The sequence below is a fragment of the Rhinoderma darwinii genome, chromosome 1 (genome assembly GCF_050947455.1).
Source record: "Rhinoderma darwinii isolate aRhiDar2 chromosome 1, aRhiDar2.hap1, whole genome shotgun sequence".
NCBI classification, from domain to species: domain Eukaryota; kingdom Metazoa; phylum Chordata; class Amphibia; order Anura; family Rhinodermatidae; genus Rhinoderma; species Rhinoderma darwinii.
Window position 1 is genome coordinate 632,060,235 of NC_134687.1, and position 12,846 is coordinate 632,073,080.

At 44.2% G+C, this 12,846-nt stretch overlaps 1 protein-coding gene across 1 annotated transcript in view; it reads left to right on the plus strand.

Annotated features, from left to right (window-relative positions):
- Positions 1-12,846, plus strand: part of LOC142656882 (uncharacterized) — a 73,800-nt gene that overhangs the window by 20,346 nt on the left and 40,608 nt on the right. Inside the window, 1 exon segment of the mRNA XM_075831887.1 lies at positions 12,663-12,790. The gene's annotated coding sequence lies outside the window, so the exon portion shown is untranslated.

A 12,846-nucleotide genomic window follows, 5' to 3' on the forward strand; every position in this document is an offset into this window, starting at 1 on the left:
TCATTAAATAGTCTTTTCTGTTGTTAAGAAAATGTCAAATATTTAAACTCACAACGAGTCACTGTACTAATTCATGCATCAAAGACACCTTTTTGCAATAGAGGTAATTCATATGATCACTAAGCATAAAATATTGTTCCAAACATAGAAGGTAAAATGACAAAATTGTAACAACATATCTAATGCCACTTATATTGTACACCATTAAATGCTCCAATGATCTATACTATGTATTTATATTATAGTGCCTTTGATTGTTTATGTACTTCCCAACCAGTATTGAATTTTACTTTTATCACTACTGTACTATCATCTATGGATGTTTACGTGGATGGTTTTAGCCTCTTTTTTTTTCCTTCATTATTGTAGTGTGAGTCATCAGTGGCTCTCGGGGTTTACATCCGGCCAAATAGCACTCATCAATACAATTATGACACACTGTCAGAATCTTAAACTATCAGTAAAATAACATAGCCATGCACCTTAACAAAAATCAATCATTTACTTGATCTTGCTATTCAATTCAATTTGATACTCCCCGTGCATCAGTGCCAAATCCAAATCCAGAAGTTCTTTTGCGTTCCAAATGACTTTCTCTCTGGACTGCAATCCAATTCACGTGTGTGACCGGATATAAACCCCAGTTGTATGTTACCTGGTTTAAACAAGCCATGAAGAAGGACGCCGCAGTCGTCCGAAACGCGTAGGCACCACCTATACCCACAACCACCTTTTGTACCTGGAATATATCTTTCCCATTTTAAATACTATTATGGAATAAAATTGGAACGGAGTTTCCTTTTTAAACACTTTCCTTGTTTTGGAGCTGGATCTATCTCTTGCATTTTTCCTGTTCCTATACCGTGTGCCGACACGGGAATCCGAGCGCAGCCCGCGGTGTGAATTTGCTTAAGGTGAGTTGGAGGATTTCTCCTACAAACATTTTTCTATATGCCATAAATGTCTGATATATGGGGGTCCTCTGACCCGCCTGGTGTGGTGAAGACTGCATCCAGGAGGAGAATGAATGGAGAGGTGAGCACACATGTACACGACTCTCTCCATTCACTTCTATAAGAGTCCCAGAAACGTCCGAGCATGGTCAGAGTTGGGAGCTGCATCTATCAGACATTTCTGGCGTATCCTGGGGAGAAATGTCCGTGTTGGGAATACCCCTATAATCCAAAGAAAAACCGATATCTGGAGCAGCACTGTAGCCAAATAACCTCTCAGTGGGTGCAGAGCTTCAAACGAAAGCAGGGAAGCAGCACTCCAAAGTGTAAAAAGGGTTTATTTACCACATCTCAGTGCAATGTTTCACCCTCTCAATGAGGGCATTTTCAAGCATAGCATAAGGCAGTATTCACACGCGCACATTACGTCCGTAATGGACGGAACGTATTTCGGCCGCAAGTCCCGGACCGAACACACTGCAGGGTGCCGGGCTCCTAGCATCGTACTTATGTACGATGCTAGGAGTCCCTGCCTCTCCATGTAACTACTGTCCCGTACTTAAAACATGATTACAGTACGGGATAGTAGTTCCGCGGAGAGGCAGGAACTCCTAGCATCGTACATAAGTATAATGCTAGGAGCCCGGCTCCCTGCAGTGTGTTCGGTCCGGGACTTGCGGCTGAAATACGTTCCGTCCATTATGGACGTAATGTGCTCATGTGAATCCAGCCTTACAGTCCTCACAGGGTTTAAATAGGGAGCATAGCTCATTAGATAACAAATATAATTAATACAAAACAATCCATAAATAAAGTGAAAAGTGCATACATTTCATTACTAATTTTGGTGCTAAAGAGCCGTATCCGTTACAAATGGACGGTATATTGCAAAAAATTCATATTTATACAAAAGTGAAAAAATACAAAAGTATCACAAGTATATGAATAATTAATAACATGTGTTCACCCTAATCCTGATTTAAAAACAAACTGTCACTCATTCTTTAGGTAAAGACTATTGGATGACACATTAATAGATCCATGCTGTGTTCAGCGTCCTTGCCGTTTATACCATGCATGCGTCACTAAAGTGCATACTATTGGACCATTAGGATCATCTGACATAAGTCTGATGAAACGCAACGAGTCTCGCGGGATAATCCAGTCCCGCACATGCTCAGAAAGACTGAGCACCTCTGTGAACAGATCCACGTGATTTACACTAAATCTAATGGAACGCAGCAAATCTCTTGGGGGGTGATAGAATCCCGCGCATGCTCAGGAAGATAAAACACCTTCGTGAACAATGTATATGATCTGTAGTTATGCGCATGCTCCTGATGTATCATAAATCGCATTCTCAATACGGAGAAAATAAAGATAACCGGTTCACATAGAATTACCGAGCCATTATTATTATTTCAAAGGACATTAACATTACATATGAATTAACTGAGTGTAAAGATTTCTTTATTGTATAAACTCAATATTAGAGTATAGCTCAAGGTTCATGCCATCTGGTGTGGGTTTAAATGTGAATAAGGCAACACTTAAGGCATCTCCTGTCCCTTGTGAGACTCTCTCCATTCACTCCTATAGGAGTTCCAGATACAGCCGAGCACGGCCAGAGGTAGAGCTGCATCTATCAGACATTTCTGGCATATCCTGAGGAGAAATGTCCGTGTTGGGAATACCCCTTTATTCCATGTGTTGACGGCTCTGAGAAGATGTTTCTCTCAATGATCAATAAGTGAGGTTCTGAACATGGGCGGATTATAATGAGGGGAATCTGGGCAAGTGCCCGGGGCCCGAGGCTGGAAGGGGGCCCAGTTCGCCCCGGTTCTCCCGTACCGGCTGTTAAATTTACAGCCGGTTCAGAGAACCGGAGTGAAGCGGGACCTCTCACCCAATTATATCCCAATTGCTTACTGTAGTGCTGGCGAGACAGGGAACTATCCGCTCCCTTCCTCCCATTCGGCTCTTTACTAATGACCTAGTTGGCACGATTATGTCATCACGCCGACTGCGCCATTACACTGGATGACGCCATCTGGTCTCTGACCAGTCCTGCAGCGCTGGAGGAAGAAGCGGGAACGGGGACAGGTGAGAGTGTTTTTTTTTGTTTTGTTCTAGGCAGCGTTGGGAGTAAAAGATGCATGGGTCATTCTCTGCAGAGGACATTCTAACTGGCGCTATCTACAGGGGTCATTATCTACTTAGGGCAGGGGTCTCAAACTCGGCCGGGTAAGTGGGCCGCATATAGAAAAAATGGGAAGTTGACGGGCCGCATTACTTTCAAATTTGATACAATACAAAATTATTGTTAATCAATTAGTTATTTGAACTACTATAACACTATATTACTAGAATAATAATACTACATTACTATAATAGTAGCGCTAGGTTTAAAATTTGAGATATTTCTCCACGTGCTTATTTCAACAATCCAGCTTTCCAGTTTAAGTGTCGCTAAATGCAGTCTGGCGGCTCAGTTAGCACACATGTCAAGATTGGGCAGCCCCTTTTTAGATAGTGCCGCAGTGCCCTCTGTGGATGCTGCCGCAGTGCCCTCTGTGGATGCTGCCGCAGTGCCCTCTGTGGATGCTGCCGCAGTGCCCTCTGTGGATGCTGCCGCAGTGCCCTCTGTGGATGCTGCCGCAGTGCCCTCTGTGGATGCTGCCGCAGTGCCCTCTGTGGATGCTGCCGCAGTGCCCTCTGTGGATGCTGCCGCAGTGCCCTCTGTGGATGCTGCCGCAGTGCCCTCTGTGGATAATGCAACACACCCCTAGATAAGGCCACAGTGCCCTCTGTAGATAAGGCCACAGTGCCCTCTGTAGATAAGGCCACAGTGCCCTCTGTAGATAAGGCCACAGTGCCCTCTGTAGATAAGGCCACAGTGCCCTCTGTAGATAAGGCCACAGTGCCCTCTGTAGATAAGGCCACAGTGCCCTCTGTAGATAACGCCACTGTGCCCTCTGTAGATAATGCAACACACCCCTAGATAATGCCAGGGTCCTCTTCAGATACTGTCACACACCCACTTGTAGATAACGCCACAGTGCCCTCTGTAGAGGCTGCCACAGTGCCCTCTGTAGAGGCTGCCACAGTGCCCTCTGTAGAGGCTGCCACTGTGTCCTCTGTAGAGGCTGCCCCAGTGATGTCAGGGGCTTGCCCAGAGCTGGAGTCCCAGGCAGAGCGCTAGTAGGCTCTTCCTGGGACTCCAGCTGTGCTCCTGACATCACTGGGACTCCTGCTCTGGGGAAGCCCCTGACATCATTGTCGATGTATGGACAGCGATGTCAGAGGCTTCCCCAGAGTCCCAGAGCAGAGCCGATAATAGCGCTCTGCCCGGGACTCCGCTCTGGGGAAGACCCTGACACACTGTCCATATATGGGCAGCGATGTCAGGGAATTCCACTGAGTCCCGGAGCAGAGCCGACACCAGCGCTCTGCTCGGGACTCCGGCTCTGGGGAAGCCCCAGACATCGCTGTTCATATGTGGACAGCGATGTCAGGGAATTCCAGAGTCTCGGAGTAGAGCCGATACTAGCGGCTCTGTGTCCCGCGGGCCGCAGGTGACAGCCCCAGGGGCCGCATGCGGCCCGCGGGCCGCGTGCTTGAGACCCCTGACTTAGGGAATTGTAACTGGCGCAATCTACAGGGGAAGTTCTCTACATAGGGCATTGTAACTGGCACTATATACAGGGGACATTATCTACATAGGGCATTGTAACTAGCGCTATCTACGGGGGACATTATCTAAAAATTGCATTGTAACTGGCGCTATCTACAGTGGGCTTTTTCTACAAAGGGCATTGTAACTGGCACTATAGGGGGCATTGTGACTGTCGCTATCTGCAGGGGGCATTGTTAGTGTGTGGTGTTTTACTTTACAGTGTTTGACACAATTTAATTCAGGGGCGCAGTGTATAGTACTATTATATTCAGGAGCACAGTGTATGGTAGTATATTCAGGGGTGCAGTGTATAGTGCTATTATACTCAGGGGCACTGTGTATAGTGCTTTTATATTCAAGGGCGCCTTTTATAGTGCTATTCTATTCAGGAGCACAGTGTATAGTACTATTATATTCAGGAGCACAGTGTATAGTACTATTATATTCAGGAGCACAGTGTATAGTACTATTATATTCAGGAGCACAGTGTATGGTAGTATATTCAGGGGTGCAGTGTATAGTGCTATTATACTCAGGGGCACTGTGTATAGTGCTATTATATTCAAGGGCGCCTTTTATAGTGCTATTCTATTCAGGAGCACAGTGTATAGTACTATTATATTCAGGAGCACAGTGTATAGTACTATTATATTCAGGAGCACAGTGTATAGTACTATTATATTCAGGAGCACAGTGTATAGTACTATTATATTCAGGAGCACAGTGTATAGTACTATTATATTCAGGAGCACAGTGTATAGTACTATTATATTCAGGAGCACAGTGTATAGTACTATTATATTCAGGAGCACAGTGTATGGTAGTATATTCAGGGGTGCAGTGTATAGTGCTATTATACTCAGGGGCACTGTGTATAGTGCTATTATATTCAAGGGCGCCTTTTATAGTGCTATTATATTCAGGAGCACAGTGTATAGTACTATTATATTCAGGAGCACAGTGTATAGTACTATTATATTCAGGAGCACAGTGTATAGTACTATTATATTCAGGAGCACAGTGTATAGTACTATTATATTCAGGAGCACAGTGTATGGTAGTATATTCAGGGGTGCAGTGTATAGTGCTATTATACTCAGGGGCACTGTGTATAGTGCTATTATATTCAAGGGCGCCTTTTATAGTGCTATTATATTCAGGAGCACAGTGTATAGTACTATTATATTCAGGAGCACAGTGTATAGTAGTATTAGGCCTCATGCACACGACCGTAGCCCGACCGTAGCCGTGTGCACGGCCGTGATTTTCGGGTCGGCCGGCTGCGGACTGTCAGCGGACTGTCAGCCGCAAGCCGCCCGCACATGCACATGGCCGGGCCATTGTTTTCAATGAGCCCGGACCGCAACTCCGGACCAAAATAGGACATGTCCGTACTTTCTGCGGTCCGGGATCCCGGGCCGTGCACGGACCGCAAAAACTACGGTCGTGTGCACGGCCCCATAGAAAAGAATGGGTCCGCAATTCTCCCGTGGATTTGCGGGGGAATTGCGGACGCAAAAACACGGTCGTGTGCATGAGGCCTTATATTCAGGGGTGTAGTGCATAGTGCTATTATACTCGGGCACTGTGTATAGTGCTATTATATTCAGGAGCACAGTGTATAGTGCTATTCTATTCAGGGGCACAGTGTATAGTACTATTCTATTCAGGAGCACAGTGTATAGTACTATTATATTCAGGAGCACAGTGTATAGTACTATTATATTTAGGAGCACAGTGTATAGTACTATTATATTCAATTTAGAGGGAACATGAAACAAACAATATTAGACATTACATAGTGACAAAGTTCATTTACAATTCAAACCTGGGGAGTGAGGACCCTGCTCGCAAGAGCTTACAATCTATGAGGACATAAGGGAGACACAAAGTGTAATAGTGTTTGTTCTGTACAATGGTCCGGCCATTTTTATACACATGCGGTGGTAACATAAAGCTGCATGAGCCGGTCACCAGCCAGTATCCGTGTATGACGGACATGAAGAGAAGGAGTGTGAGGGAATCATGACTTATTCCTTTCTAACTCTCTCAACCTTCTGGCTCTTACAGAAACATGGCTACACCTGTCTGACACTGCTTCCCCTGCTGCTCTATCTTATGGTGGTCTCCAGTTCTCTCATGCCCCCAGACCTGAGAACAGGCAGGGTGGAGGAGTAGGTATACTTCTTTCCCCACACTGCACTTTCCAGGTCATTCCCCCGGTCCCCTCACTCACATTTCCCTCTTTTGAAGTCCACACACTCAGACTCTTTCACCCTTTTCCCCTCTGAGTGGCAGTTGTCTACCGCCCACCGGGCTCACCCTGCCAATTCCTGGATCATTTTGCTGCCTGGCTTCCACAATTTCTATCCTCTGAAACACCCACTCTCATCATGGGTGACTTCAACATCCCCATTGATAACCCAATCTCCTCATCTGCCTCCCAGTTTCTATCTTTAACCTCGACCCTCGGTCTGTCACAACTTACTAACTCTCCTACACATGAAGACGGGCATTCACTTGACCTGGTCTTCTTCCGGCTCTGCTCAGTTTCTGACTTTATTAACTCTCCTCTCCCGCTTTCTGACCACAATCTTCTCTGCTTTACTATCAAATATTCTCTGCCTCCTCAGGTCATCCCTACGTATCAGACATACAGAAATCTACATGCCATTAACACTGTGAAACTCATAGACAGTCTACAGTCCTCATTGTCCCCTATCTCTTCCCTCTCCTGTCCCAATCTGGCTGCCAAACTTTATAATAACACTCTCAAAAATGCATTGGATGAAGCAGCCCCCACTACACTCCGAACCACCCGACAAAGACGACGACAACCCTGGCACACGCCTCAATCCCGCTTTCTTCAGCGGTGCTTGAGATGTGCCGAACGACTGTGGAGAAAATCGCATTTGGCTGCAGATTTCCTCCATTACAAATTTATGCTCAAAACTTACAACTCTGCCCTTCACCGCACCAAACAAGTCTACTTCACTTCTCACATCTCCACACTATCTAATAATCCAAAACGCCTCTTTGATACTTTTCACTCCCTCATTAGTCCTAAAGTGCAGACGCCAATCACAGATCTCAGTGCTGAAGACCTGGCCAATTATTTTAAAGTTAAAATTGACAACATCCGGCATGATATTATCTCCCAGTCCCCTAGTAACATCGATCCCCTTCCCCCCCGCACTCCCTCTTCTTCACTCTCAGCATTTGACCCAATAACTGAAGAAGAAGTCTCGAGGCTCCTCTCTTCTTCTCGTCCTACTACCTGCCCTAGTGATCCTGTCCCCTCACACCTCCTCCAGTCCCTCTCCCCAGCTGTCACTAGTCACCTCACTAAAATATTTAACCTCTCTCTTTCCTCTGGTATCTTTCCCTCCGCTTTTAAACATGCCATTATAAACCCATTATTGAAAAAACCAACTCTTGACCCATCCAGCGCTGCCAACTACCGACCAGTCTCTAATCTGCCCTTCATCTCCAAACTCCTGGAACGCTTGGTCTACTCTCGCCTTATCCGCTATCTCTCTGCTAACTCCATTCTTGACCCCTTACAATCTGGTTTCCGCACTCTACACTCCACAGAAACTGCCCTTACTAAAGTCTCAAATGATCTCTTGGCGGCTAAATCGGACGGTAAATCCTCTCTCCTGATTCTTTTGGATCTCTCTGCAGCCTTTGACACTGTAGACCACAAACTCCTACTTAACATGCTCCACTCTATTGGCCTCAAGGACGCGGCTCTCTCTTGGTTTTCCTCCTATCTCTCTAACCGCTCATTCAGTGTGTCATTTGCTGGTTCCACTTCTTCTCCTCTTCCCCTTGATATCGGGGTTCCTCAGGGATCAGTCCTAGGTCCGCTACTCTTTTCTGTCTACACAGCTCCTATTGGACAAACCATCAGCAGATTTGGCTTCCAGTACCATCTCTACGCTGATGACACCCAATTATATACCTCTTCCCGTGACATCACCCCTGCTCTAATGCAGAACACCAGTGATTGTCTGTCCGCTGTCTCTAACATCATGTCCTCTCTCTATCTGAAACTGAATCTTTCTAAAACTGAGCTCCTTGTGTTCCCACCATCTACTAACCTCCCTAAACCTGATGTCTCCATCTCTGTGTGTGGCACTATCATAACTCCTAAGCAGCACGCCCGCTGTCTCGGGGTTATTTTTGACTCCGATCTTTCCTTTACTCCTCACATACAATCACTTTCACGCTCCTGTCATTTTCACCTCAAAAACATCTCCAGAATCCGCTCTTTTCTTACGGAGGAAACTGCCAAAACTCTCATTGTTGCTCTGATTCACTCTCGTCTTGACTCCTTGAACTCATTACTAGTCGGTCTTCCCCTCACTAAACTCTCCCCTCTCCAATCTATCCTCAATGCAGCAGCCAGGCTCATCTTTATGACCAACCGCTACACCAACGCCTCTAATCTGTGCCAGTCACTGCACTGGTTGCCCATCCCCTTCCGAATAAAATTCAAACTTATTACTCTCACCCACAAAGCTCTCCACAGTGCTGCACCTCCTTACATCTCCTCCCTCATCTCTGTCTACCACCCTACTCGGGCTATACGTTCTGCCAACGACCTTAGATTAAAATCCTCCATAATCCGAACCTCCCACTACCGTCTCCAGGAGTTCTCTCGCGCTGCACCCGTCCTCTGGAATGTGCTACCCCAGACAATCAGATTAATTCCCAATATCCACAGTTTTAAACGTGCCCTGAAAACACATCTATTTAGACAGGCCTATAACATTCCTTTCCATGGCCCTCCATTTAGATTAGTCATCAGAATAAGATTCCCTCACACTCCTTCTCTTCATGTCCGTCATACACGGATACTGGCTGGTGACCGGCTCATGCAGCTTTATGTTACCACCGCATGTGTATAAAAATGGCCAGACCATTGTACAGAACAAACACTATTACACTTTGTGTCTCCCTTATGTCCTCATAGATTGTAAGCTCTTGCGAGCAGGGTCCTCACTCCCCAGGTTTGAATTGTAAATGAACTTTGTCACTATGTAATGTCTGATATTGTTTGTTTCATGTTCCCTCTAAATTGTAAAGTGCTGCGTAATATGTTGGCGCTATATAAATAAAAATTATTATTCTTATTTATTATTATTCAGGAGCACAGTGTATAATACTATTATATTCAGGAGTACAGTGTATAGTACTATTTTATATTCAGATGTACAGTGTATAGTACTATTATATTCAGGACTACAGTGTATAGTGTTATATTCAGGAGCACAGTGTATAGTACTGTTATATTCAGGAGCACAGTGTATAGTAATATATTCAGGAGCACAGTATACAGGACTATTATATTCAGGAGTACAGTGTGTAGCACTATTTTATTCAGGAGTGCAGTTTATAGTACTATTATATTCAGGAGTACAGTGTATAGTGCTATTATATTCAGGAGCACAGTGTATAGTACTATTATATTCAGGGGCGCAGTGTATAGTACTATTATATTCAGGAGTACATTGTATACTATTACAGTGAAGGAAATAAGTATTTGATCCCTTGCTGATTTTGTAAGTTTGCCCACTGTCAAAGACATGAACAATCTAGAATTTTTAGGCTAGGTTAATTTTACCAGTGAGAGAGAGATTATATTTAAAGAAAAAACTGAAAATCACATTGTCAAAATTATATATATTTATTTGCATTATAATTAAATTATAAATTATATATATTTATATACATATATATGTATATATTTTCTTAAAATCGTACTCACCTATCGTTGTCTGATGTGTCAGTGATGGAAGTTTTGCTTCTTTGCGGCCTTCAGGTCAGAATAAGGTGTGAATGGAGCCCTTTTCCTTGAAAGGTAAAAGTGATGCTTGCTTTGTGAAAAGAAATTAACATAAAGGGGTGTGTTCCAGAAGCTGTTCACTGTTGCTACATGCGTTACTATGGAAGCTACAGCTGTTGGCAGTTTAAAAGAACGCCTCCAGCAGTGACGTACTAGGTCAGAAGAAGCGCAATCTCCAGCGCGAAACAGGCTGTAACCTACAACTAGCTGTCCTCCCTGTAATGCTTTTATCCTCGCCAAGGTGACACAATAAAGTTAAAAAGATTTGCAAACGGGTGAGTGCCGCATTTTCATTTCTTTCATCTATATTTATTTGCATTGTGCACAGAGAAATAAGTATTTGATCCCTTTGGCAAACAAGACTTAATACTTGATGGCAAAACCCTTGTTGGCAAGCACAGCAGTCAGACGTTTTTTGTAGTTGATGATGAGGTTTGCACACATGTTAGATGGAATTTTGGCCCACTCCTCTTTGCAGATCATCTGTAAATCATTAAGATTTCGAGGCTGTCGCTTGGCAACTCGGATCTTCAGCTCCCTCCATAAGTATTCGATGGGATTAAGGTCTGGAGACTGGCTAGGCCACTCCATGACAATAATGTGCTTCTTTTTGAGCCACTCCTTTGTTGCCTTGGCTGTATGTTTTCGGGTCATTGTTGTGCTGGAAGACCCAGCCACGAGCCATTTTTAATGTTCTGGTGGAGGGAAGGAGGTTGTCACTCAGGATTTGACGGTACATGGCTCCATCCATTCTCCCATTGATGCGGTGAAGTAGTCCTGTGCCCTTAGCAGAGAAAGACCCCCAAAACATACGGTTTGCACCTCCATGCTTGACAGTGGGGTCGGTGTTCTTTGGGTCATAGGCAGCATTTCTCTTCCTCCAAACACGGCGAGTTGAGTTAATGCCAAAGAGCTCAATTTTAGTCTCATCTGACCACAGCACCTTCTCCCAATCACTCTCAGAATCATCCAGATGTTCATTTGCAAACTTCAGACGGGCCTGTACATGTGCCTTCTTGAGCAGGGGGACCTTGCGGGCACTGCAGGATTTTAATCCATTACGGCGTAATGTGTTACCAATGGTTTTCTTGGTGACTGTGGTCCCAGCTGTCTTGAGATCATTAACAAGTTCCCCCCGTGTAGTTTTCGGCTGAGCTCTCACCTTCCTCAGGATCAAGGATACCCCACGAGGTGAGATTTTGCATGGAGCCCCAGATCGATGTCGATTGACAGTCATTTTGTATGTCTTCCATTTTCTTACTATTGCACCAACAGTTGTCTCCTTCTCACCCAGCGTCTTACTTATGGTTTTGTAGCCCATTCCAGCCTTGTGCAGGTCTATGATCTTGTCCCTGACATCCTTAGAAAGCTCTTTGGTCTTGCCCATGTTGTAGAGGTTAGAGTCAGACTGATTAATGGAGTCTGTGGACAGGAGTCTTTTATACAGGTGACCATGTAAGACAGCGGTCTTTAATGCAGGCACCAAGTTGATTTGGAGCGTGTAACTGGTCTGGAGGAGGCTGAACTCTTAATGGTTGGTAGGGGATCAAATACTTATTTCTCTGTGCACAATGCAAATAAATATATATAATTTTGACTGTGATTTTCAGTTTTTTTTTAAATATAATCTATCTCTCACTGGTAAAATTAACCTAGCCTAAAAATTCTAGATTGTTCATGTCTTTGACAGTGGGCAAATTTACAAAATCAGCAAGGGATCAAATACTTATTTCCTTCACTGTATATTCAGGAGTGCAGTGTATAGTAATATTATATTCAGGAGTACAGTGTATAGTAATATTATATTCAGGAGTACGGTGTATAGTACTATTATATTCAGGAGTACAGTGTATAGTGCTATTATATTCAGGAGCACAGTGTATAGTACTATTATATTCAGGAGCACGGTGTATGGTATTATATTCAGGAGCGCAGTGTATAGTACTATTATATTCAGGGGCACAGTGCATGATGCTATTATATTCAGGGGCACAGTGTATAGTACTAATATATTCAGGAGTACAGTGTATAGTACTATTATATTCAGGGGCACAGTGTATAGTACTAATATATTCAGGAGTACAGTGTATAGTACTATTATATTCAGGGGCACAGTTTATGATACTATTATATTTAGAAGCATAGAGTGTGGCATTATGAGAAATTTAATCTTCATTTATAGGTGCGGAAATGTTGGAAAAGTGAGGAGCTGAAGAAATCTGAGCTGCAATCTGCAGAAATGGGCCGTGCTCGGAAGAAGTCTGGACCGGATGGAGAAAAAAAAGAGAAAAATAATCTGAGACATCACCTGTGAGTCACTGAATGTAAATGTTTATTCACCCTGTGACTGATCAGTACTGTAGTCA